The sequence below is a fragment of the Papio anubis genome, chromosome 8 (assembly GCF_008728515.1).
Source record: "Papio anubis isolate 15944 chromosome 8, Panubis1.0, whole genome shotgun sequence".
NCBI classification, from domain to species: domain Eukaryota; kingdom Metazoa; phylum Chordata; class Mammalia; order Primates; family Cercopithecidae; genus Papio; species Papio anubis.
Genome location: NC_044983.1, coordinates 78,739,956 through 78,764,414, shown reverse-complemented (window position 1 = coordinate 78,764,414; position 24,459 = coordinate 78,739,956).

Sequence of the window (24,459 nt, the reverse complement as noted above, 5' to 3'; positions counted from 1 at the left end):
CTATATCTCTGTTTTGGTACCAGTACCATGCTGTTTTGGTTACTGTAGCTTTGTAGTATAGTTTGAAGTCAGGTAGCGTGATGCCTCCAGCTTTGCTCTTTTTGCTTAGGATTGTCTTGGCAATGCGGGCTCTTTTTTGGTTCCATATGAACTTTAAAGCAGTTTTTTTTCCAATTCTGTGAAGAAACTCATTGGTAGCTTAATGGGGATGGCATCAAATCTATAAATTACCTTGGACAGTATGGCCATTTTCATGATATTGATTCTTCCTATCCATGAGCATGGTATGCTCTTCCATTTGTTTGTGTCCTCTTTTATTTCACTGAGCAGTGGTTTGTAGTTCTCCTTGAAGAGGTCCTTTACATCCCTTGTAAGTTGGATTCCCAGGTATTTTATTCTCTTTGAAGCTATTGTGAATGAGAGTTCATTCATGATTTGGCTCTCTGTCTGTTACTGGTATATAAGAATGCTTGTGATTTTTGCACATTGATTTTGTATCCTGAGACTTTGCTGAAGTTGCTTATCAGCTTAAGGAGATTTTGGGCTGAGACAATGGAGTTTTCTAAATATACAATGATGTCATCTGCAAACAGGGACAATTTGACTTTTTCTTTTCCTAACTGAATACCCTTTAATTCTTTCTCTTGCCTGATTGCCCTATTTTTAGTAAAGACTTCTAGTGCTCAACAACATAAAGGCATCCTCTCTTTATGATGACACAGAAAGAAAACTCTTACTCTCTTCATTGAAAATGAGGTCAATGGGTTGTGAATAGAGGTGTTTGTCGTTTTCTAAATAACTTAATTGCTAGTGTAAGATTCTTATTTTTCCCCTCACTTCTGTAAAAATCAGACAGAGATCATAGCGACAAACTAAAAGATCAGTGGAGCCTCGGTTCCTGCAGAGAGAACACTTGCTAAGGAGAGTATTTTTGTAATTATAGCCGACCTTCCTTAAGTATAAATTAGTATCTTTTTATTAGGTCATTGTAATTTTTCGAGGTATTGGGGTAGCAAAATGTGACTTGTAGTGGTGAACATAGCAATGCAATTAGCCAGGAGAAATGCATTAAATGTTGATTAGTACCATTGTCTTATACAACTTAAAATGTTATTCTTGTCATATTATTTCAGAAAGTACATGTTATGTACATGACATCACTAATGATGTTAACCTTCATCACTTAGACAAGAGTGTTTGCCAAAGTTTGCCACTGTAACGTTACTGTTTTCCTCTTTATCTAATCTATTCTTTGAAAGAGAGTCTGGAAGTCAAGCCCATCCTCAAGAGACAGGAAGTTGGAATTCAAACCAGCTCCTAGATGAGGGTATCTACATATATTATTGAAAATTCTTTAGTAAAAAATACTTTTTGGGGGATGAGCGGGGTGGCTCATGACTGTAATCCCAGCACTTTGGGAGGATGAGGCTGGTGGATCATGAGGTCAGGAGATCGAAACCATCCTGGCCAACATGGTGAAACCCTGTCTCTACTAAAAATACAAAAATTACCTGCGCATGCTGGCATGCACCTGTAGTTCTAGCTACTCAGGAGGCTGAAGCAGGAGAATCGCTTGAACACAGAAGGTGGAGGTTGCAATCACTTGAACCTGGGGGGCAGAGGTTGCAGTGAGCCAAGATCGCACCACTGCACTCCAGCCTGGGCAACAAAGTGAGACTCCATCTCAAAAAAAAAAAAAAAAAAAATACATACACACACACACACACACACACACACACATTTTATAAGTTCCTATATTCAGTTTGATAACATGCATTAGGGAATTTTATGTCTATATTTACGAGTGATATTCATTTGTAGTTTTCTTAAGAAGCTTTCTTCAGCTTTGGTATCAGATTAATACTAGCCTCAAGAAATGAGATGGAAATTATCTACCGTCCTTATGTTTTCTGAATGAATTTGTGTAAGCATCTTAATATTTCTTTGTTAAATTCACAGTGAAGCCACCTGGGCTCCATGTTTTATTTATTTGGAGCTTTTAAATGACTAATTCAATCCATTACTTCTTATAAGTGTAGTTGGGTTTTTAATTTATTTATTAGTTGGTTTTAATAATTTTTGTTTTTCTAGAAATTTTCTACTTTGGTTAAGTTGTCCAATTTTTTGGTATAAATTTTTTCATAATATTTTCTTATAATAATTTTAATTATTATAGATAGATCATTGCTATCGGTAGATACAGAGATGGTTTCTCTTTCATTCCTCATTTTATTAATATGTGCCTGTTTCTCTTGGTGATTCTAGTTAAAAGATTATTTTATTCTGATGACTCTTCCAAAAGTCAAACTTCAGTTTTATTGCTGTTATTGTCTTTTCTTAATCATTTTTATGTTTTCTATTTCATAATGTTTTATCCTTATTTTTTTCTTTCAGTTGGCTTTGGTTTTACTTTGCTTTTGTCTTCATAACTCTTAAGGGTGATGCTTTGGTATTGATTCAAGACTTTTTTTTTCTTTTTTAATATAGTGATTAAAAGTTTTCATCTTCTTACTACTTTTTTTAATGCATCTAATGCATTTTCATATGTTTAATTTTCCTTCAATATTTTCTAACTTCTGCTATTATTTCCCTTTCGACCTGTGGATTATTTAGAAGTATGTTCAAAGTTATTGGTGTTTAAAATATATAATCTTCTGATAATTCCATCTAGCGCATGTTTTATCACACACATTGTAGTTTCAGTTCTAATTTCACCTGGATCTTTTCCTATCTTCCATGTCTTCACTGAAATTTTTAAACATATACAATACATACAATACAGTTATAGGCCAGGAGTGGTGGTTCATGACTGTAATCCCAGCACTTTGAGAGGCCAAGGTGAGTAGATCACTTGAGGTCAGGAGTTCGAGACAAGCCTGACCAACAAGGTGAAACCCCTTCTCTACTGAAAGTACAAAAATTAGCCAGGCATGGTGTCGGGCACCTATAATTCCAGCTACTCAGGAGACTGAGGTGGGAGGATTTCTTGAACTCGGGAGGTGGACGTTGCAGTGAGCCCAGGTGGTGCCGCTGCCCTCAAACCTGGGCAACAGAGTAAGACTCCCTCAAAAAAAACCACAAAAAACAAAAAACAAACAAACAAACAAACAAAAAAACACTAGAATACAGTTAAAATAATTATTTTTATGATCTTGTCTGTTCTAAATTCTAAAATTCTGTGTCAATTTTGAGTTAGTTTTGGTTTATATTTTTCTCCATTAGGGGTCTCATTTTCCTGTGTCATTGTATGCCTAGTTATTTTTTACAGGATTTCAGACTTTATGATTTTACCTTTCCTAGCATTAATTCTATTTTATTACAATAAAAAGACGAGCTTTTTGGGGTGATGCTTTTAAGTTACTTGGAGGCCTTTTTACCCTTTTGTGTCTGGCTTTGAAGATTTGTTGGGCATGGGTTGCGGGAGGTCAAGGAACAGAAGCATGACTACAGCAGTGCTCAGCCTGTGACTCATTATTTCCTTCCTGCATGCTCTAGTAATGCCCTTTGAATCATGAGATTTTTCCAGTCTGGCTATTAGTAACAGACACTTTTTCTAACCCTATGTGAGCACTGAGCATCCTGCTAGATAGGTTTACGCAGCCTCCTATAGTTTCCTCACAGGATCAGTAATCAGCTAAGTAATGGGGGGGTTTGCGGAGTTTGGATTTCTTTCTGTTTAATTCTCTCCTAACCCATGATACATTCTGTGAACTCTAGGCAATTTGATCTTCCCATATTTCTGCTCTGTTTCCTCAACTCAGGGAGTCTTCCAAGCCCAACCTAGTTTTGCCTCCCGGTTTCATGGTCTAGAAACTCTCAAGACAGTTAGCTGTGACGATCATAAGGATTTCCTCCTTTGCTTTCTTTGTTTCAGAAATCGCTGACTTTCATTCAATTAAATCCAATGTCTTGAAAACCACTGTTTCATATACAGGCACTCCCCAACTTATGATGGTTCAATTTCCAATTTTTTGACTTTACGATAGTGCTAAAGTGACACACATTCAGTAGAAACCATATTTCAAATTTTAAATGTTAATCTTTCCTCAGACTAATGATGTGAAGTAAGATACTCTCGCTATGTTGGGCAAGGTCACTGGCCCACAACTCCCAGTCAGCCACACAATCATGGCCATAAATAACCAACTCTCTATGGTGTACTGTGTTGCAAGATGATTTTGCTCAATTGTAGGCAAAGTGTTCTGAGCATGTTGGAGGTAGGCTAGACTAAAGTATGATGCTTGGCAGGATGGGCATATTAAATGCATTTTTGACAAGATATTTTCAACCTATTATGGTTTTATCAGAACATAATCCCATTATAAATAGGGGAACATCTATATTTTGTGTTTTGATTGTTTCAAGTAGGAGGTTATATTCAGTTCCTGTTGATCTGTCTTAGCCAGAAGCAGGAACCTATTATTTCTTTTTAACAGTATGAATAATTCTGAGGAGCAATCAGTGGTGAGAATTGTTGCATTCCTGACATCCTTCCTTCTAACTTTCTGGAGAGTGGATTGATGGGAGGTTCTTAATTTAATTAGCTGAATATACATATGAATGTATGATGTTGGCACATATATGTTTTGTCCAATTTCCAAGTAGTTTTTTTGTTTTTCTTTTTCTTTGATAAGTGATTTTTCATAAATTTGTAATTTTAAAGTAATGGCGACAAGGTACTTCAGGAGAAAGGGTGAAAAACTTGTATTTTGAAGGCACTGAGATTAGACTTCTTGCCTAAATACTGTCATTTGCTGAAAGAAAAGAAAGAAGGATATAGGTAAATTCTCAAGTAAGGCAAGATGGCCAGCAAAGCACCTTAACTAGCGTTCCATTATTTGGAATGCTAAGCATGTGGGAGTTATTTATATCCTACTTCTTGAGGTCATCACGAAGGTCTAATTGCAAAAATCAAAACAATGCAACCTCAGGCATAAATGGGTTAAACACAGGTAAAGTTTGTGATGTAGATTTAAGTCAATGCTTTCTCCATTCTCTAGTGATTTAGTTTGCCTTTTCTAACTGGTGCAGAGAGGGAGACATACTTACAAATTGAGATTTCCTTTATAGATGTAAATTTCACTTACAAAAAGGTTTGGAAATAACCAGAGGAAAATAGTCCTTATGCCAGAGAGGCATATTTTGAAGATGAATTCAGCTAGATTGTGAGTTCTCAAGTTAGCTTGTGCTTTACAACTAGAATCCTAAACGTAGAGTGAAGCCTCCTGAAGTATAGGGCAAGCATTTTACATGCCTGGACTAAATGTGGATACTTCTAATCTTGCCTTACGCTCAAAGACTGGTTAATCCTTTTTCTGTTTAAAGGATTGAATACTACACCAGTTATTGTGAGGAAACACTTTAGGGATGGATTCTAAAAGGTTGTTTGCTATTTTTTTATCCTTTTTTGCTCTATCCTTGGAAGACTGAGTGTTTAGTTCTTTGATGTCTTTCTCAGACATCCCCTATTTGGCTTTAGACATCCATTTATGGGCTTTTCCAGGCCCCAGTGAGGTAGGAAGTGGGACTCGACTCTGAGGATGGGGCTTGGACATTGGACCAAAGTGAAGACTAGTTGAAACAGGGCCAGTGCAGAAGCAGCTTTACTTAACACATGCCCACATGTGTGTCATGTCAATTTACCATTGTCATGGCAATACCCGGAAGTTATTGCTCTCTTTCATGGCGAAAACCTGACAACTTGTAAGTTGCCACTCTTTTCCTAGAAATATCTGCATAAATTGTCCCTTAATTTCCATCTCATTAAACGTGAGTGTAGATATGAGTGTGGAACTGTGTCAAAGTTGTTATTCTGGGCATACTGCCTATGGAGCAGCGCTGTCTCACAAGGAGCAGTAACTCTGCTCTACACTGCAGCTTCAATAAACTTACTGTTTAACACAACTGGCTTACTCTTGAATTATTTCTTGGGCAAAGCCAAGAACTCACCCAAGCTAAGTCCTGATTTGTGGGTTTGCCTGTCCTGCATCCCAGTGTCACAGGAATAAACGGATAAAGATCAGTGAGTTGTGGGTCATATGATCCAGTGAGAATTCTTAATTCCTTAGTAAATTTCTAGGAGTTTTCCTTTGGCATAAGGAAAATTTTCACTATTTCTTTGAGCTCAGATGTTGACCAAGGCATAAAAACAGTTAAAGAGACAGGACTGGTTGATCTGAGGGCCTAACTTAATAAGACATTGGTCTTGCTTTCTTTTTCATTTTGGAGTGGAAAGGTAGCTGAGGGAAAAGGTTAGCATATTTTCAGCAACTAGGCAGAGAAGGATAAAGAGAAAGAGAAGGTGCAATGAGTTAAGTCAGTCAACGTGCAAATTTTTTTTTTCATCCATTAGTTGCATAAACTTTTCATTTGTCTTTGTGAGGAATATTTTAAAGTACCATTTTTTATTGATTTAGTCTTTTAGAAACCTCTGCATGCCAATCAAAAGAAGTTACCATTGCTTCTGAGGCATCACGGATCCCTTATTTTCCAGTGTGCCCATATGTGAATTACTGTTTAAGTTAAAATTCCCTGATTGTGGATGAACATGATAGCTAACACCTATAATCCTAGCACTTTGGGAGGCCAAGGCAAGAGTGTCATGTGAGCCCAGGAGATTGATACCAGGCTGGGCAACATAGTGAGACTCTCATCTCTAAATAACAGAATAACATAAAGGGCAAATTTATTACTCAGTCGGCTGCAGACATTAGGAAAAAGCTCCAGAAGTTAGTCTTGGGTCCTGAGCAAAATTTGGAGACATTATTAAACCTGGCAACCTCAGTGTTCTATAATAGGGACCAAGAGGAACAGGTCAAAAATGAAAAGTGGGATAAGAGAAAGGCCACAGCCTTAGTCATGGCCCTCAGACAAACAAACCTTGGCAGTTCAAAGAGGAGAAAAAAATGGAGCAGGTGAATCACCCAGCAGGGTTTGTTATCAGTGCAGTTTACAAGAACACATTAAATAATATTGTCCAATGAGAAATAAGTCACCCCCTTACCCATGTCCACTATGCCAAGACGATCACTGGAAGGTACACTGTCCCAAAGGATGAAGGTTCTCTGGGTCAGAAGTCCCCAACCAGATGATCCAGCAACAGGACTGAGGGTGCTTAGGGCCAGTGCCAGTTCATGTCATCCCCCTCACAGAGACTTGGATAAGTTTGACCATTGAGGACCTCATCTTTCTCCTGGACACTAGTGCGGCCTTCTTGGTTCTACTCTCCTGCCCTGGACAGTTGTCCTCAAGGTCTGTTACCATCCGAGGGATCCTGGGACAACCTGTAACCATGTATTTATTTCTCCCACCCCCTTAGCTGTAACTGGGAAACCTTACTTTTCTCGTATGCCTTTCTCATCATGCCCAAGAGTCCCACACCCTTACTGGGGAGGAACGTATTAGCCAAAGCAGGAGCTATCATCCATATGAATATAGGGAACAAAACACCTATCTGTTGTCCCCTACTTGAGGAAGGAACCAACCCTGAGGTTTGGTCATTAAGAGGACAATTTGGATGGGCAAATAACGCCTGTCCAGTCCAAATCAAATTAGGAAACTCCACCTCTTTCCCTTACCAAAGACAATACCCCCTAAGACCCAAAGCTCAAAAGGGATTACGAGGTATTGTTAAACATGTAACAGCCCAAGGCCTAGTAAGATGGTGTAACAGCCCCTGTAACACCCCAATTTTAGGGGTACAAAAATCAAATGGGCAATGGTGGTTAGTGCAGGACCTCAGGCTCATTAATGAGACCATAATTCCTTTACACCCAGCTGTACCCAACCCTTATACATTACTCTCTCAAATACCAAAAGAAGCAGAGTGGTTTACAGTCCTGAATCTTAAAGATGACATTTTCTGAATCCCTCTACACCCTGACTCTCAAATCCTATTTGCCTTTGAGGATCCCTCATATCAAACATCTCAGCTCACCTGGACAGTCTTGCCTCAAGGATTTAGAGATAGCCCTCACCTGTTTGGCCAAGCATTTGGGTGCAAAATTTAAGTCACTTCTCACACCCGGTACCCTAATTCTTCAATATGTGGATGATTTACTTCTAGCTACCAGTTCGGAAACCCTGTGCCATCATGCTACCCAAGACCTTTTAAACTGTCTAGTTGATCTAGGTTGCAAAGTATCTAAATCAAAGGCCCAACTTTGTTTACAGCAGGTCAAATACCTAGAGCTGCTTTTCCACTAAAGGAACCAGGGCTCTCAGCAAAGAACATATCCAGCCTATAATGGCTTATCCTCACCCTAAAACATTAAAACAGTTGTGAGGGTTTCTTGGAATAACCAGCTTTTGTTGACTATGGATCCCCAGATACAGCGAAATGGCCAGGCCACTTTACACTATAATTAATGAGATCCAAAAAGCTAACACCCATTTGACAGAATGGGGACCAGAGGCAGAAGCAGCTTTCAGAACCCTAAAACAGGCCCTAACACAAGCTCCAGTTTTGAGCCAAACTATGGGACAAAATTTCCTCTATATGTCACAGAAAGAACCGGAATAGACCTTGGAGTCCTTACCCAGACTCGAGGGACTACCATATAGCCAACAGCATACCTGAGTAAAGAAATTGATGTGGTAGCAAAGGGTTGGCCTCATTGTCTATGAGTGGTAGCTGCGGTGACTATTTTAGTATGAGGCCATCAAAATCATACAAGGGAAAGACCTCACTGTACGGAATACTCACGATTTAAATGGCATACTAACTGTTAAAGGAGGTTTGTGGCTGTCAGACAATCACCCACTTAGGTACCAGGTCTTATTATTTGAGGGACCAGTACTTTAGATGCACATTTGTGCAGCTCTTAACCCAGCTACCTTTCTTCCAGAAAAAGAAGGACCAACAGAACATGACTGTCGACAGCTCATAGCCCAAACTTATGCTGCCTGGGAGGATCTTTTAGAGGTCCCCTTTACCAACCCTGACCTTAACCTATATACTGATGGAAGTTCATCTGTAGAAAAGGGATTACAAAAGGGCCAGATATGCCACAGTTAGTGATAAAGCAGTACTTGAAAGTGAATGCCTTCCCCCAGGGACCAGCACCCAGTTAGCAGAACTACTGGTTCTTACTCAAGCTTTAGAGCTGGGAAAGTGAAAAAGAATAAATGTATATATGGACAGCAAATATGTTTATCTAGTTCTACATGTCCATGCTGCCATATGGAAAGAAAGGGAGTTCCTAACCTCCAGAGGAACACCCATTAAATACCATGAAGAAATTATGAAATTATTATATTCAGTGCAAAAACCCAAGGAAATGGCAGTCTTGCACTGCCAAGGCCATTAGAAAGTCAAAGGAAAGGAGGCAGAAGGAAATTGTCAGGCAGACGCTGAGGCCAAAGTTGACGCAAGACAGGATTTCCCATTAGCAACACCTATGGAAGGACCCTTGGTATGGGATAACCCCCTTCAGGAGACCAGGCCCCAGAATGGGGATCTTCATGGGGACATAGTTTTCTCCCCTCGGGATGGCCAGCTACTGAGGAGGGAAAGGTGCTCATAACCACAGTTAATCAATGGAAAATACTTAAAACCCTTCACCAAACATTCCACATGGGTATTGAGAATATCCATCAAACAGCCAAATCTTTGTTCATTGAATGAGACTTTCTTAAGTCTGTGAAGTATGCCAAAAGAATAACCCCTTGGTCCGTTGCCAAGCCCCTCAGAGAGATCAAAGGACAGGACACTACCCTGGAGAGGACTGGCAGTTAGATTTCACTCATATGCCTAAGTCATGGGGACTTCAACACTTATTAGTCTATGTCGATACCTTCATAAATTGGGTTAAAGCCTTTCCCTGCAAGACAGAAAAGGCCCAGGAGGTAATCAAAGCCCTGGTCCATGAAATAATTCCTAGGTTTGGACATCCCCATAGTTTACAAAGTGATAATGGCCCGGCTTTCAGAGCCATGGTGACTCAGGGAATTTCCAAGGCATTAGGGATACAATGTTACCTTCATCGTGCCTGGAGACCACAATCCTCAGGGAAAGATGAATGAAACCCTCAAAAGGCACTTAATGAAATTAACACAAGAAACTCACCTCTCATGGCCTATCCTCTTATCCATAGCATCATAAGGGTTTGAAATTCTTCCCCCAAGATAGGACTCAGTCCTTAGGAAATGCTATATGGACAGCCTTTTCTCACAAATGATCTCTCACTTGATCGAGAAACTGCGAACTTAGTCAAGGACATAACTTCTTTGGCTAAGTACCAACAAATCCTTAAAACATTACCCAAGGGACGCCACCGAGGAAAGGGAAAAGAAAAGTTCCATCCTGGGGATCTAGTATTTGTCAATACTTCCCCCCTACCTCTCTATTCCTACATCCATCGTGGGAAGAACCATATTCGGTTATCTTCTCCACTCAAACTGCAGTCAAGGTGGTTGGAGAGGAATCTTGGATCCATCATATGCAAATCAAACTTTGGACACAGCCTGAAAAACCCACGGAATCATCAGTCCGGGAATCTAAGAGTCAGCCAGACAAACCTTCTTTCACCTGCGAGCCATTGGAAGACCTGCCTATTCTCTTTCGGAAGGAAAAACCACAGGAAAGTAATTAGTGTTCATAAGTTCTACCTCAGTTCTTGTTTTAAAAACATAATGTACGCTAATATCCTAACTTTCCTTGCCTCTGCCCAAGTCTTAAATTTTTCCCACTCAACCTTCTCCCCTAACCTTGAGGGAATTATAAACATGTCCTCCCGGTTTTTATTTGAAGCACATCCCAGCCAGAGTAACTCATCCCTTTGGGGTTGCATGAACCCTAATTCCCCCTTATATACAGTAGTTCCGGCTCCCCTCAACATATGGGTGGAAACCTTCACGGACTTATACATAGCTAACACTTCTAAGGGACCAGAATTTTTTCCTCCTAGTGTTAGGTCCAATTTTCCTGAACAGGCTCAATCAGCCTTAAAAGCAGCCCCCGCCGTTCTCTGACAATTCACTATACCGGCCATCCCAATCATAGGATCTTTAGGTACAATAACCTCCTTCTCTTCATCTCCATTCCTTTGTATCTCCCATAAAGTGTTCCCAGGATCACAAGATGTGGGACACCTGGCTGGTTGAATGTAGAGTCCAAATATTCTAATTCCTATAGTACTACTACTGGCACCCCCATATTTTTTGGAAATAAACAAGAGCTCCTTGGAGATCCCATTTCAGTCACCTATCCCTTAAGATTTATCAACGTAAGCCAAATAATTCCCACAGCAGAGGCCAAAACAACAAGCAATTAGTGCTAGGGCAGACTTTCCTTTTCCCAGGATATTCCCCTCCTGGGACTTTGTTCTTCTCTCACAAGAGAAGGGTTAAAACCCATTGTTCCCTGCTTCCTGTTCCTGGAGCACGAGTTTTTCTTAGTGCGGTGCTTAGATTGCTTATATCTGAACAAATAATAGAATTTGCTTAGTACGTCCTTGGCAAATTATATTCAGCTCAAACAACTAGGAGCAGCCCATATGTCCTGAATCCTCAAATCATGGGAACAAGAAGTTAATGCAGACCAACCTCAGTCCTTATTAGATTTTCAGCCACAGGGGTGTATAGAATCCCGGCAAGGAGTTTTCTTGGTTTGTGGAAGATCCTTCTATGTCTGTCTCCCCACCAACTCGATGGGAACTTGTACTTTAGCCTACATAGTACTTCCTGTGACCTATTCCTTCTCAGAAGAGGCGGTAGCTATGCCCATTCATGCTAAGCTTCAGCCAACAGCAATCTCACTACTTCCTCTATTGGCTGATTTAGCATTTACTACCATTCTAGAAACTGCAACCACTGGACTCACAGTGCCCTTAACACTCTCTAAAGAACTAAGAGAAAGCCTAGATGGAATCTCTCTCCAACTCACTCAAATCGAGGACCAAACAGACTCATTAGCAGCCGTGGTTCTCCAGAACTGACGAGCACTAGATCTCCTCACTGCTGAAAGGGGAGTGAGGAGTGCCTTTTTCTGAACGAGAAGTGTTGTTTTTATGTCAATAAATCAGGCATAGTAAGAGCTGGAATTAAACGACTTCAGGATAAAACCAGCAGACTACAGGGTGGGACAACTGAAGCTACCTCATTGTTCTCATAGCATATTCTCCCCTGGCTTTTTCTACTTTTAGGTCCCCTCCTTATGATTTTTTTTTTTTTTTTTTTGAGACGGAGTCTTGCTCTGTGGCCCAGGCTGAAGTGCAGTGGCACAATCGCGGCTCACTGCAAGCTCCACCTCCTGGGTTCACGCCATTCTCCTGCCTCAGCCTCCTGAGTAGCTGGGACTACAAGTGCCCACCACCACGCTTGGCTATTTTTTTTATTTTTAGTAGAGACGAGGTTTCACTGTGTTAGCCAGGATGGTCTCGAACTCCTAACCTCGTGATCCACTTGCCTCAGCTTCCCAAAGTGCTGGGATTGCAGGCATGAGCCACTATGCCCAGCTGACTAGAGATCACTTTTATCACCATCTTGGTTTTGGCAGGATTTGGCTGGCTTCTTCATTGCACCCTGTTTTATCAGCTGGGTCTTTGTGACCCATATGTTGTGCTAACCTCCTATCTTATCCTGCGACTAAGAATGCATAACCTCTTGCGAATGCAGCCCAGCAAGTCTCAGCCTCATTCTACCCAGCCCCTGCTCAAGACGGAGTTGCTCTGGTTTGAACTCCTCTGGCACCTCTACCTGGTTACTCTTTGTTCCTAGGGGTCATCATCAGCGAATCTCCTTTGGGCCCTGTTTCTACCACCAGAACTGTTAAAAGATACACTTAGACACATTAAAATTTTAATGAGATTTGAGAAGATAGCAATTCATGAACTTGGCAGTGCCAGACTTAAGGTGGTTGGGGTTCTTCTGAACGTGGACAAGGGGAAAACTTTGTAAAGTGTTAATGGAAGGATGACAAAGGAAGTATTTAATTAAAGTAGGGAGTCCCTAGTTAGAGTCATTTGGTAGATTCTGATTAGTAAAGTCTCTAGATAGAGGTTTGTTGGTAGTTTCTCATTGATTAAGCTTAAGTTCCATTTTTCTAGGCTATGAATATCCATTCTGAGTTGGATTTTGCTTTTCTTACAAAAGAACCTAGAACACTGAAATTTTCTTAGCCTAATGATCTTCTAATTAATTTGTTTAACAATTTGCAATGGAACTAAATAAAAAGGATATTGTTGGGCCAGTGGAAAGCTTCCCTTTTGCCCCTGAAAATTCACTGAAAATCACAGACAAGAGGCAGATTAATAGGAGAAAAGGTATACAAATTTATTTGGTCATAGAGTTAGTGACACAAGAGCCTTCAGAATGAAGACCCAACTCTCCAATGCAGGGAAGAAGCTTAAATACCATCTTGAGGTTTTAGAAAGAATGGGGACTCAGAACACGGCCAAAACCAGGATGTGGAGGTAAATCAAGTTTTACTCGCAAGACAGGGTATGGGAGGGAAAGGAGAGGAGGTTTGCCTAGCAAAGGTGGCCTTGATTAGGTTTACTTTATGTAGATTAAGCTTCACAGATAGCAGCCTTCAGAGAGAATAGATGATAAATGTCTCCTTTCAGACCTTTAAAGGCGTCAGGCTCTCAGTTAATTTCCCCTAGATCTGGACAAGGAAGGTCCTGGCTGCATTAATGTGCATTTTCTTCAGATGCAAATTTCCCCCATAAAAGACAGCTTTCTGGGGCTACTTCTATTTGCTGACAGCCATCTCAAAATATAGCAAAAATATATATTTTGGGGTAAAATATTTGGTTTCCTTTAGTATGCACACTGTGATTCAATTATAATGTTAACATGTTTAAATGTGTTATTTGGAACCTTGATATGTATATTTGTAACATATCCATTTTATATTATTTGCATAATGGTTATAATAATGCCATGTTCTTAATGGACTTAATTTAAAGGGTCACTTTCTGCCATTTGAACTTATAACCTTCCCACTTAAACCGAAACAGATACCAATTACAGGCGTGACTTTTAACAGCAAGAAAATATTTTGATTTTTCTTAAATACTAGGCACTGTGCTAAAGTCTAGATCTTTATGACAAAAAGTGCATGTAGTTCTTTTTCTTTCTTTTGTCTGCTGTATCAGATCCTGCCTGATATATGCTCAAAATTGTTATTTTCAAGAGAGTTTTATATTAGAAAGTCGTTTTGTTAATGACTATTTATACAGGTTCAGGTTAGGTGGAAGGAAACTCTAAGACATAATGAAGTAACCACAGGAAGTTCTTAACCCTCTGAGCTTCAGGCTAGGCTAAGGAGAGAAAGCAGTTAACTGTGAGACAACTGTGTAAAGAGGACTGTCTGGCCAAAGACATGCCTTGTTGTTAAGGCAATCAGTCAGTATGCTGTGATCTTGCACTCAGGATTTGGATGAATAAGTGTTCAGACCTTATTCTCTTCCCCTCTCTTATTCCCTCACTGTTCCCCAGAGGTTGAATTAATAAAGAGCCAGAGGGCAAGGAAATCCATTAATATAACCCACATAAATTAAACTTTCAAGGCACGAAGTAGGGTGGGAAGGGGTGGAGAGTGAGGGGATCTGGTTGGATAAACAAAAGATATCCAGCAGTCACTGTGACACACTGATGACCCTAATATGCTTCTGTTAGTACAGAGAGCTCTGTGTGAGCTTCTTGAGAGGTAAGAATAGCTTTATATAGGTACTCTTCACTTCCACTTAACCAAAATTGAACACCTCGTTATGTTCAAAACCAGATGTAAAATTACTGGTCTGAATATCCTTCCATTTCATTTTTCTTGTTTTTTAAATTAAGATAAAAATTATATCAAGTTTGTTAGTTTAAAAAAAATCAAATGAAGTTAAGTATGTAATCTGGCCATTTTATCACTTGCTTCACCCAATTCTGCCATCATAGTGCTAAAGGAATACAGTCTAATTTTAATAAATAATAGCACCATTAGAAATTAAATAAATTAACCTATAATGAAATGAATAAAAGATAGATGACCTTTGAATTAAATGCTTATCTTTCTACATGAGGATAATATTCAGTACACTAAAGTTCATTTTATTCAGTTGGTATGTTGCTGTTTCTCACTGTCAAGTCCATTTACCAACGCAAATGCTCCTCTACTTATGATGGGGTGACGTCCCAATAAACCCATCATAAGTTAAAAATACCATGAGTCAAAAATGCATTTAATACTCCTAGTTTATGGAACATTGTTGCTTAGCCTAGCCAACCGTTAGCTTTTACATTTGCCTACAGATGGGAAAAATCATCGAACATAAAGCCTATTTTAAAATAAAGTTTTGAAAATCTGATGTAACTGATTGAATACTGTACTGAAAGTGAAACACAAGATGGTTGTATAGTATTAAGGCATAATTTCCACTGAATGCATATTGGTTTTGCACTGTCAGAAAGTCAAAACATCAAAAGTCAAAGGATGGTTAAGTGGGGAACTATATTTTGTCTTACCCGGAAATTACGAAATCTTCCCTAATTATCAGTAAACCTAGGCACGCATGACATTTAGCAGTGGAGGAAAGAACAATGAATGGTAATCTCAAACCTTGAGGCAAGTCCTGGTTCTGTACGAAATATCTCTATGACCTTAGGTCAACCACTCATAATTACAGACAACTTGTCAAACAAATTTAGAAATCTAAAAATAGACTATTGTGTCATAAAACAGTATTATTAAAATATTTTTTTCCGAAATTCAGTGAAGTCAATCCTCTAGAATTTTGTTCTTAATGTAATTATAATAAATTAAGAAATAAAAATGTTTATGATATACAGATGTAAAAAAGTCCACTCCCATAGGCCAGGCATGGAAGTTCCCACCTGTAATCAGCTCTTTGGGAGGCTGAGGCAGGAAGATTGCTTGAGTCCAAGAGTTTGAGACCAGTCTGGGCAACATAGTGAGGCCCTGTCTCTACAAAAAATTTAAAAATTAGTCAGACATGGTAGTGCACTCCTGTAGCCCCACCTACTCTGGAAGCTGGGGTGGGAGAATCCTTTGAGCCTGGGAGATAGAGGCTGCAGTGAGCTGTGATCATGCCACTGCACTCCAGCCTGGGGTGACAGAGAGAGACACCAACTTAAAAGAGGAAAAAAAAAGTCCACCCCTATACAAACAGTATAACAATATTAGAGTTGAGATATTTTTTTTCACATTAATGACAAAATTAGTACAGAACCACAAGAGCATAAACATGTTTATAAGCTGAAAATATCAATACATTTTCATTTTCATTTGGCTTGTAAAATCATAATTACTGTATGTCATTCAAACATTTCCAGAAGTTTTATGTTTATCTGCAATACATTTAGGTAGCTTAATATTTTAATTATTTCTGATCTATTACATGCCAACTGATATCTTACAAAGATTATCTGGAATATTATTTTTTTCTTTGGCTTGTTCCTTTAATTATTCACTTTTATTGTCCCAAATTTTTGACATCTATAGTGCTGTAACTGAAATTTAAATGGAATCCATTTGTGACAATAATAATAAATTCTTGTATTTGAACAGGATTTTACAACTTTAAAAGCATTTCTATTTCAAATAAGTGTTTTAGCCTCGTATCTTTGTAATGAAATATTTTTATGTATTGTAATTTTTCTTCCTCCACAAGTAATTCTGATAAAACTAGGAGTCTGCAACGTTCATTGCTTTCAATTCAGTTTTTTTGCTATTCTCATTTTTAAAATTTATTTTCTTCTTTAGACTAGTTTTCTGGACTTTTAAAAATACGTACAGGTTTTTTCAACATTTCTACTTTCCCGGGAAAACATTATGTCTTAAGATTGTGTTTCTTCTTCCCTTTTCTTTTTATTAGATGTTAGAAACTATTTTTTAAACTATAGATCACCTACTATCTTTCTTTTTATACATTTTTTATTTACTCAAAAAGTTCTGTTATTTCAAATCAAAACCATTGTTAGTTCCCTCGTCCCCATACACATCTCTTGTAGAGTCAATAAATCTCTGATCTGAGATTTCAGTCATTTCTTTTATTTAAACATATTATAGCTTAGTTCTAGCTCTTGTATTTTTTCCAGTAACTTTAAAATGATTGCAATATTCTCATCAAGTCATTCAGTTCCAACTCTTTAGGTACATATTTCAATGATACTTATTTGGAAAATGCTTTCATATTGTTCCTATTATGTCTTTAGCTTCTACCATGTCATTTTTATCAGTATGTTTTTTTCACTGTTTATATATACAGTTTTTTTTTTTTTAACCTCTCACGACAGCAGAGGTTTTTTTTCTTTTATTTTCTGCAGGTTCTTGCGGTGTCACCCAGGCTGGAGTGCGGTGGCAGAAGGCTTGCTGCAACCTCTGCCTCCCTGGCTCAAGGGATCCTCTCACCTCAGCCTCCAGAGTAGTTAGGACTACAGGTGCAAATCACTATTCCCAGCTAATTTTTTTGTAATTTTTGTAGAGACAAAGTTTCACCATGTTGCTCAGCCTGGTCTCGAACTGCTGGACTCAGGAGATCTGCTCGCCTTGGCCTCCCCAGAGTGCTAGGATTACAGGCATGAGCCACCATGCCAGGCCAAGGTCTCATTTCTTACTTGAATATAAGCAATTTCCTACTTTTAGACATAATTATACTTTTTTTTCCCCCTCATTTTCTCTTGTGACTCAATTGTTTCTAAAATCTTCATAAACATAGCTGGTGAAGTTTGGCAGAAAACAAACCAAATAATGTGTGATACAGCTGGAATTGCTTGATCTAGGGTTCAAGGTGTAATACCAATATTGATTGTGTGTTGTTATGTTTCCTTCCCCTCTTTCAAACAATTTTCCAAGAGCTGTCTCTGATTTTATACTAGTGTTCTTTTTATCTGCATTTTAAATCATGAGAATTTCCTCAGTCTTTTACATTTCACGTTTTACACATGAAATGTGAGAATACAATTATGATTGCATGCATGACTTGTAACCATTTACATGATTATATATAAATTACATAATCAAAGCTTGTTGTTTACTAAAGTATTTTTTAGAGTAGTCTGTAATAATCATGAATTTACCAATCAGGACTAGATTTTCATGGCTGTATGAATCTTTGTATACGCTATTTCATAGACTTCAAAGGTGTGTAGAATTTGTTAGCACTAAAGGTTCCTGTTTCTACTGTTCTTTATTGTTTATTGATTAGTGTTAATTTTCATACACAATCTACAGTGTCTAAAAGTAAAGTTTAAGGTCCGGCATGTTGGCTCATGCCTGTAATTCCAGCACTCTGGGAGGCCAAGGTGGGTGGATCACTTGAGGCTAGGAGTTTGAGATCAGCATGGCCACATGGTGAAACCCCGTCTCACTAAAAATACAAAAATAGCCTTGCATTGTGGTATGCACCTGTGTTCCCAGCTACCTGGGGGGCTGAGGCAGGAGAATCGCTTGAACCCAGGAGGCAAAGGCTGCATTGAGCCGAGGTCGTGCCACTGCACTCCAGCCTGGGCATCAGAGTGAGACTCAGTCTCAAAAATAAATAAATAAATAAATAAAGGTAAAGTTTAAAAAATTATTATGGACAACTGTTTGCCTATCTGGTATATTAGAAATTTGGAAGTTGCCACTGCATTCTAGCAACAAATAAAAAATTGAACAAACTGAAAAATCAGCAACTCTTCTTAGATCCCTAAGAGAAGTAAAGTCGTAAGACAAACCACTGCCTTACAATTAGAGAGACAGACAAGTGGATACAGAAAATCACAACCAGAGCAGAAATCTCCACGGGAATCAGTGCCTAGATTGGAAAACTCCAGAGAGTCCCAGTCATCAGTGGGGAGTTCTCCACATTATTTGTGAGCTTTAGCTCCAGGAGCTCACCACATTATTACAGTATCAGAGCAAGTCCACTTGTACTTGTAGCAGGAGGGACTGGAAAAGAAACCACTGTTTTTAAATTTTTTTTAAATTTATTAGATTATTTTTTGTTTAATAGATGGGATCTCACTTTGTTGCCCAGGCTGATCTCAAACTTCTGGACACAAGCTATCCTCCCACCTTGGCCTCCCAAGGTGCTGGGATTATAGGCATGAGCCACTGTGCCCAGCCACTTTTTTTCTTTAAAGTGAATAAATTATTGGCAGTTCAAATATAGGTGTATAGAGCTGTAATAAAATATATGCAGGAGTGACAGTCTTAAGAGGATATACAAGTAATGATGTAAAGAATTAATATTTGAATCATAATGATTATTGTTATCATTGTAAAAAATTAATTATTGAGATTACTCAGGTTTTAATCTGTCCTATGACCAAGAGGGCCTTAAAGTTCCCCTCAGGGTGACTAACTTTTAGACAGGTTTCTTTCTGATTCTAGGCCCCTGACCTTTTGTTTTTTAGAGAATTTAACTTAGAAATCTTGTAAATGCTTTTTCTGTACCTTTGAAATATAATATAGATTTTTTTTTTTTTTGAGATGGGGTCTTGCTCTGTTGCCCAGACTGGAATGCAGTGGCACTATCTTGGCTCACTGCAACCTCCTCCTACCAGTTTCAAGTGATTCTCCTGCCTCAGCCTCCTGAGTAGCTGGGACTACAGGCGTGCACCACCACACCCAGCTAATTTTTTGTATTTTTAGTAGAGATGGAGTTTCACCATGTTGGCCAGGATGGTCTCGATCTTTTGACCTCGTGATCTGCCCGCCTCGGCCTCCCAAAGTGCTGGGATTACAGGCATGAGCCACCGTGTCCGGCTGAAGTATAATATAAATCTTTTTAAAAACCTCTTGCCAGTTTTACAACCCAGAACCCAGGATGCCTTTCTCAAGGACCTGGGTGCTATCCATTTGAAATGTAATCATCAAGGAAGTCAGTGTTCCCATTTCCGTAGTCTCTGTGGGAGGGGAGGAAACAACTTGTTCCAAGTTGTAGAACTATTTTTTGTCAGAACAACAGAAAAAGTTTACTTTTCCTTTGGGTAAAGTCAATTCACAAAAATAGATGCCCCCTGATCTCCCTCTCAGCCCAGAGTTCTCTCCCTCACCTGTCCTTTGTTTCACCAGAGTTGAGGTCAGACTGTGTTATGGTCCCTCTCCTCTACTGCAATTGCCTTGAATAAAATCTTCCTTGCCTGTTTATCTGGTTCAATTTTTGCTTTTATATCTATGATCCAACTATCCATCTGTTTTTACTCCCTTCCACTGAAAATTGTGTCCACTTTGTACGTTGTGTGGAAGGATATGTATTCACTCAAATCTGTCACTTATGCTTCCAGACAATGCATGCATATTTGGACTAGAAATCATTTTGCAAAAACTAAGCAGTGTTCCAGGTATTTTTGAAGGTATTTTCATTACTCCTTAGTTATGGATTTTTATGCTTTTCCTACAACAGCATAAGAAACCAAATTATTACAATAATTTTCCTAGAAGTACATTAAAAACTATTTTAGAACTATATCTAAATTCAACATAGGTTTAACTCAATACATTTCTGTGTATTGTCTAAAAATAAAACTAGTATTATTCTGAATGTTGTGATGTAGTAAGAAAATTCTTTATTTGGATATCTCTGTTTTATTTTCTTTTATACTATCTTTTATTTTAATAAGATAAAACTATCACTATCCACCATAATAATTATTAGTGTGCAATAGCTTAAATATATATTGAAAGTTTGGGTATTTTGTTAAAAAAAAATAATTCTTCAAAATTAATTGTCATGAATTTAGCATTATTGATTCATTTCCTTTGCTTAAGACTTTTTCAGGACCTTTTTGCTCTTGTTTGTCATTGTTGTTGCCTTTCTGTCTCAGGTTCAGCCTACCAACCAGCCAATGTGGATGCTTAATAAATAAATAAATGTAAGAATAAATAAATAAATAAATAAATAAATAAATAAATAAATGTCTATATAGTTATTCTTTATATGGCTTCAGAGAATTTTCAGGTATTAAATATCTGAAGATAAATGCCATGAAAAATAAAGCTCTTCTGTCATATCTAAAGAATAAAATATTAATTGTTAGCCAAAGTCAGATTGATTGACTGATTTTTTACTATTGACCATAGAAAGCCTATTATTGAAAGCTCATAAATTACTGTCAAACACTGATTCTCAGAACACTACTCAACCATGCAGTGATTTATGTTACAAATAATATAATACAGAGAGTATGGCTATTTCTTTATGAAAACAGTTCTCTCTTTTAGTGTTAATCAGTGAGGGTCTTTGTTGATAAACCATGTGATTCATAATAGAAAAAATATTCTTACTAATGCCATCATTACAAATCTTTAAGCTCTGAGAAATGAGGAAGTAGTTTAATCTTTAAGGTGTTTCTTAGCACCATAATGGTTACAGGCATAGAGTTTAGAATCCTTTCTAATAAGGGTACTTTATGGACCACTAAATAATACAATTTTAGCAAACTTGATTGCAGATAATTTATATTTCAACATGTAATGACTTTGCTTTCCAGTTCAATTTGGTTCTTTAAATCCAGTCTTATTATTGAGGATTTTACAAAACAAGTTCTCACCAAATATTAGGAGAACATTTAAAAAATATTTTCCAAGTTCTGGATATTAGCTCTTTGTCAGATGAGTAGATTGCAAAAGTTTTCTCCCATTCTGTAGGTTGCCTGTTCACTCTGATGATAGTTCCTTTTGCTGTGCAGAAGCTCTTTAGTTTAATTAGATCCCATTTGTCAATTTTGGCTTTTGTTGCCATTGTTTTTAGTGTTTTAGTCATGAAGTCCTTGCCCATGCCTATGTCCTGAATGGAATTGCCCAGATTTTCTTTTAGAGTTTTTATAGTTTTAGGTCTCACATTTAAGTCTCTATTCCATCTTGAATTAATTCTTATATAAGGTGTAAGGGAGGTGTCCAGTTTCAGCTTTCTACTTATGGCTAGCCAGTTTTCCCAGCACTATTTATCAAATAGGGAATCCTTTCCCCATTTCTTGCTTTTGTCAGGTTTGTCAAAGATCAGATGGTTGTGGATGTGCGGTATTATTTCTGAGGGCTCTGTTCTGTTCCACCGGTCTATATCTCTGTTTTGGTACCAGTACCATGCTGTTTTGGTTACTGTAGCCTTGTAGTACAGTTTGAAGTCAGGTAGTGTGATGCTTCTAGCTTTGTTCTTTTGGCTTAGGATTTTCTTGGCAATGCGGGCTCTTTTTTTTGGTTCTATATGAACTTTAAAGTAGTTCTTTTCCAATTCTGTGAAGAAAGTCATTGGTAGCTTGATAGGGATGGCATTGAATCTGTAAATTACCTTGGGCAGGATGACCATTTTCACAATATTGATTCTTCCCATCCATGAGCGTGGAACGTTCTTCCACTTGTTCGTGTCCTCTTTTATTTCATTGAGCAGTGGTTTGTAGTTATCCTTGAAGAGGTCCTTCACGTCCCTTGTAAGTTGGATTCCTAGGTGTTTTATTCTCTTTGAAGCAATTGTGAATGGGAGTTCACTCACGATTTGGCTCTCTGTTTGTCTGTTTCTGGTGTATAAGAATGCTTGTGATTTTTGCACATTGATTTTGTATCCTGAGACTTTGCTGAAGTTGCTTATCAGCTTAAGGAGATTTTGGCTGAGATGATGAGGTTTTCTAAATATATAATCATGTCATCTGCAAACAGGGACAATTTGACTTCCTCTTTTCTGAATTGAACACGTTTTATTTATTTTTCTTGCCTGATTGCCCTGGCCAGAAATTCCAACAGTGTGTTGAATAGGAGTAGTGAGAGAGGGCCTCTCTGTCTTGTGCCAGTTTTCAAGGGGAATGCTTCGAGTTTTTGCCCATTCAGTATGATATTGGCTGTGGGTTTGTCATAAATAGCTCTTATTATTTTGAGATACATTCCATCAATACAAAATTAATTGAGAGTTTTTAGCATGAAGGGCTGTTGAATTTTGTCAAAGGTCTTTTCTGCATCTATTGAGATAATCATGAGGTTTTTGTCTTTGGTTCTGTTTGTATGCTGGGTTACATTTATCGATTTGCATATATTGAACCAGCCTTGCATCCCAGGGATGAAGCCCATTTGATCATTGTGGATAAGCTTTTTGATGTTCTGCTGGAAACAAATTTACAAGAAAACAAACAAACAACCCCATCAAAAAGTGGGCAAAGGATATGAACAGTCACTTCTCAAAACAAGACATCTATGCAGCCAAGACACATGAAAAAATGCTCGTCATCACTAGCAGTCAGAGAAATGCAAATCAAAACCACAATGAGATACCATCTCACACCAATTAGAATGGCAATCATTAAAATCACAGGGAACAACAGGTGCTGGAGAGGATGTGGAGAAATTGGAACACTTTTACACTGTTGATGGGACTGTAAACTAGTTCAGCCATTGTGGAAGACAGTGTGGCAGTTCCTGAAGGATCTAGCACTAGAAATACCATTTGACCCAGTCATCCCATTACTGGGTATATACCCAAAGGATTATAAATCATGCTGCTATAAAGACACATGAACATGTATGTTTATTGTGGCACTATTCACAATAGCAAAGACTTGGAACCAACCCAAAAGTCAATCAATGACAGACTGGATTAAGAAAATGTGACACATGTACACCATGGAATATACTATGCAGCCATAAAAATGGATGAGTTCATGTCCTTTGTAGGGACATGGATGCAGCTGGAAGCCATCATTCTCAGCAAACTATCACAAGAACAGAAAACCAAATACCACATGTTCTAACTCATAGGTGCAAACTAAACAGTGACAACACTTGGACACAGGAAGGGGAACATCACACACCAGGGCCTGTTGTGTGGTGGGGGGAGGGGGGAGGGATAGCATTAGGAGATTACCTAATATAAATAACGAGCTAATGAGTGCGGCACACCAACATGGCACATGTATACATATGTAACAAATTGCATGTTGTGCACATGTACCCTAGAACATAAAGTATAATAAAAATATATTTTACAATGACTTTAATTTTTACATGTCATGGCACCTTCAATGTGATGGGGAACATCATCCATTAGCATAAACTTTCCAAAATTATTTTTTACAATTTACCATGTCACTTTAAATTTGTCACTGCCTTATTATAAGCATTTCTAGTTAAACATTGTAGGTTAATTAAAATTTGATATGTAAACCTTTTAATTTTATGTTTAAAATGTTTCTTTTTATTACACTGATATGCACACTCCTTGAAGAATGGAGTATTATAAGTATTTTAAAATAAGTCTTACTGACCTTGCAGATAAATAGTTTCCTACTCCAACCTAAGGATATCAATATATTCTGGTGTCAAATAAATAACTGAATGACCTTTCAGTTAATCACAGAAGAGTATCAACTTCACAAAATATTCATCTGACATATTTAGCTAGTTTAAATACCTTAGCCTCTATAAAAATATATATGTTCCTCCTCAAAATATTTAGTCTTTAAGCCAGCACAATGATTAGATGGAGGACTTCTAATTCTAGGTCGGTTATGTGTCAAGATTGGTGAATTATTTCATTG